We start from the raw sequence: 4,292 nt of genomic DNA, 5'->3' as shown, positions 1-4,292 counted from the left end.
TACTGTCTTTCTTTATAAAATGAATTGAAAAGAGTCTTTAACGTGGGAGGGAGCGTCTGTGAGACGGTGTGTTTACTCGGTCAAGGGCACGTGAGCCAGCTGGGGCTCTGAGACTCCGGTGAGGTGCCCTCGGACTTTTCTGAGGCCAAATTGTGTGGGAAGAGGTGAGGACTGCGCCACCTCCTTTGCGCGCTACGTGGCTAAGTGCTGCCCCTTGCTTGGCAGTGCCAGTGTCGTCATGTGAGAGAGCTCTAGCTGTGGGCGAGCACGGGGGTATGTGCCCTCACAGCCGCAGCCACATAACCCGCATTCCGCATAACCCGCGGAGGATCTCAGCACCAGCTCAACTATGTGGACCCCGGATGACATTGCGCGCCTGTGTTACGAGCACTATGGGAGCAGGCTGCCCAAGCAGGGGGAGCCTGAGCCCAACCCGGAATGGACGTTACTAGCAGCCGTGGTGAAGGTACAGCCTACAGCTGGTCAAGCCTGTGACTGCCCTGACAAACAGGTGCAAGTGACAAAGGAAGGTGTCTCAATGGGCACAGGAACAAAATGCATAGGCCAGTCCAAAATGAGGAAGAGCGGAGAGATCCTAAATGAAAGCCATGCTGAGGTCATAGACAGAAGGAGTTTCCAAAGGTACCTTCTCCATCAACTTCACTTGGCAGCCACCCTGAAGGAGGAAAGCATCTTTATCCCAGGAACTCAGAGAGGACTGTGGAATCTCAGACCAGACCTTTTGTTTTTATTTGTCTCCAGCCATACGCCCTGTGGGGATGCCTCCATTAGCCCAATGATCGAGTTTGAAGATCAGCCTTGCTATCCTGTCAGTAGAGATTGGGCCCATAACCCATCAATGGAAGCCAGTGGTAACCTGGAAGTTACTGAAGATGAAAGGAAAGGTGAAGACCCGGACAGTCCCATGACCAAAAAAAATGAGGCTTGAGCCCCTGACAGAAAAGTCACCAGCTGTGTGGCTCACCATCAGAGTTTTGGCAATCAAGGAAGTGGCCCAGTCCCACCAAGTGTCAGCAGCTCTAATGTCACCTCCGAGGAACTGGCCACTGTCACTGGGATGGCCCCCAGTGGCGCCAAAGTGGTGGATGTTTATAGGACAGGAGCCAAGTGAGTGTCTGGCAAGGTGGAGACTCAGGGAAGCCTGGTGTTGCGTATGACCGGGTAGGGCTGCTCCGAGCGAAGCCAGGAGGGGAGACAGGACTTGCTCCACGTCCTGCAGGAACAAGTTGGCACGGTGGAATGTCCTCGGATGCCAGGGGTCACTGTTGATGCACTTCCTAGAAGAGCCTGTCTACCTGTCAGCTGTGGTCATCGGGAAGTGCCCATACAGCCAGGAAGCCATGCAGAGAGCACTAGTTAGGAGGTGTCAGAATGTCTCCTCTTTACCCAAAGGCTTTGGAGTTCAAGAAGTAAAAATACAGCAGTCAGATTGACTCTTTGAGCAGAGCCGCTGTGCAGTGCAGGCAAAAAGGGCTGACAGTCCAGGGCCACCTGTTCCTTGTGGAGCAGCAATCAGCTGGAGTGCAGTTCCCGAGCAGCCATTGGATGTCACTGCCAATGGCTTTCCGCAGGGAACACCAAAGAAGGGAATCAGAAGCCTTCAGGCCAGATCTCAAATCAGCAAAATGGAACTCTTTAGATCATTCCAGGAGCTGCTAAGCAGTATTTCAGAGGACAAGTGGCCAGACTCCCTCAGGGTGCGGAAGCTAGAAACATACCAGGAGTACAAGGAGGCTGCATCTGCTTACCAGGAAGCCTAGAGTGCACTCCGGAAGCAGGCATTTGGGTCCTGGATCAGAAACCCTCCAGGTTACCACCAGTTTAAAGGAGGAGAGAAAGTCTGCAACGAACTTACTGATAGCAAGGTATTTTCCAGCCCTTCATGCTGAACCATATTTTTCCCTTTGTGCTGGATAAGCCTTAGCTTTTCTTGAGGCTGAATGAGGACAAGAAGTCTGCCTTCTGCCAGAGCTACATCTCTCTTCTGTGCAAGAGGGATGGAACTCCGGAACATGAAACAATCTATACTTGACTGAAGCAGCTGTCTGCTAAAATGGAATCTCACTAATGACCTTCGTATCTATCTGTCCTAACTTGTTTTTGTTGCTTCTCTAAAATATGGACTAAGAATTTGAAATACTACGACACTTTAAAAGTGATGCTCTGCTTTGTATTCCTACATTAATTCAGCAAATGTATTGGGCTGAGATGATGTTTTAATCTCTGCAAGTTCTAGAGCTGTGCCTCACATAGTGGACGTATATTTCGTATACCCAGCCTTTCTTCCTTTGGAGAGCCACCCTTTCCTGCTCAGTGGGAAACTCTATGCAACCATGAGACTTGGTTGAAGCAAACCTTATTCCTGGCTCCAGGAATGTGAGCTAGTCCTGGACAGTCCTGGAACTATTGCCAGAGCTATCAGGAAAGATTCTCTCTCCTCTTGTATCAGGAGCTGTAAGGGCCACATAATCTTGGAACTTGCCCTCCACGTAAAGACTGCCAGCTTGAGAATTAAGGCAACAAAGAATGAAACAGCCAAGAGAATCAAAGCTCTGGTGACCTTGTTTGGATGCCTGAAGCTAGTGCCCACCATGGACTTCAGTTATGTGAGATAAATTCTTATTGTTTTGAGTAGGCCTAGCTGATCCCAGAGAGACTGCTCCTCCCAGGACTAGCCTGTCCCTACAGATAGTAAGACTCAACTGTGAGTCTATCTTTTATATACAAACCAACCAATCCAGAGCTCACACTCAAACCAGCTAGGGTCTCACACTCTGGGCCACCTTCTACCTGCCCTAATCACCCCAGGGCCAGGTACCAGAAAGGTAGGGACAGCCTCTGTGCCTCAGCATACACTGAAATTAGTCAAACTAGCCACCCCCAAGCCTGCTTCCCTGTCCTGCCCCATCTTTCCCCATCACATAATGACCTTTGCCCACATTTCCTTCTCACTCTCTCTGCCTCCTGATTGACCCAGGTGCCTCCCCATGTTGCTCCTTGTGCCACAGCATGCTGCCTCCTCCTACATTTTATTTATTTTTATTTATTTATTTTTAATTCTTTTCTTTATTGATTAAGGTATTGCATATATGTCTTTATCCCCCCATTGCCGGCCCCCACCCCCTCTCCTCCATTTAAAAAATCTCCCAGTGGAGTTACATGCATCCAGCAGTAAATTCTCCCAACAACAAAGTGTAACAGCACGTTCAAACTGTTGCCAATCAGGGAAACTCACCTGAGCTTTGGGTGCTAATATCCTATGATGCACAAGGCATCCAACCCTCCACAACAAAGAGTTATCTGCCCTGAAAGGTCAACAGTGTTGAGGTTGAGACACCCTGGCCCAGGGATTGTGTTTTAAAGTCACTTGACATAGTTCCTCTAGTTATTACCCCAAATCTACACACAGTTAATTTTGTTTCATTTTATTTTTAACTATTGGTGGACATTTCATTCTTTCCTTTGGAAATGCTTTGTGAATAAGCTACATAAAATATTTTGTACTTTTGCCAATAGATTTAGAAGTGGGATTTGCTGAATAAAAAGGGTAAATGAACATATAATTTTGCTTTACTTAAATATGTCTTCAAAATTTTGTTTCTAAATATGAGTGCAAAAAATAAAGCAAAATGCAAGAAAGCATTATAACATTTCATTTGTATAAACAAACAAACAAACAAACAAAAAAACAACGATGAGCCTTTGCTGGTTTGGCTCAGTGGATAGGGTGTCAGCCTGTGGACTGAAGGGTCCCAGGTTCGATTCAGGTCAAGGGCACATGCCTGATTGCAGGCTCCATCCCCAGTGGAGGGCATGCAGGAGGCAGCCAATTAATGGTTCTCTCTCATCATTAATGTTTCTATCTCTCCCTCTCCCTTTCTCTCTGAAATCAATAAAATATATATATTTTTTAAAAGAATGAATTTTTAAAAAATATATATTTTTTAAAAAAATGAATTGAAAATAATCTACATTTATTATCTGAAAGAATTTCTATGTTATCAATATTGTTTATTAACCCAAAATGTTTGCTAGAAGTCACCAGTGACACTATATAGGCATTGAATTTTCTTTATGAGAATATACTTGACTTAATAAGTTTATTGGCTATAGGGATATTTATATTTTCTTTCTTCTTCATTTAATTTTGTTGTGTTTTTTTTAAGGACTTGTTCATTTCCTTTATGATGGCAATATTTTTAATATGGTTTTGATCATAGTATTTCTTTTTTGTGTTTTAATGTCTGTAGGGTTTTTAGTAGTAACTTCTT

General features: G+C 45.4%; 1 pseudogene; it reads left to right on the top strand.

The window, feature by feature from the left end:
* The first annotated feature begins 349 nt into the window (after nt 1-349).
* LOC139006192 (tRNA-specific adenosine deaminase 1 pseudogene) lies at nt 350-1,910 on the top strand (annotated as a pseudogene).
* The last annotated feature ends 2,382 nt before the right edge of the window (nt 1,911-4,292 follow it).

The sequence above is a fragment of the Myotis yumanensis genome, unplaced genomic scaffold (assembly GCF_028538775.1).
Source record: "Myotis yumanensis isolate MYYU_CA2020_CCGP unplaced genomic scaffold, mMyoYum1.0.hap1 SCAF_3, whole genome shotgun sequence".
Lineage (NCBI taxonomy): Eukaryota > Metazoa > Chordata > Mammalia > Chiroptera > Vespertilionidae > Myotis > Myotis yumanensis.
Note: the sequence above shows the minus strand (reverse complement) of the source record. Positions and strands in the feature narration are given on the sequence as shown.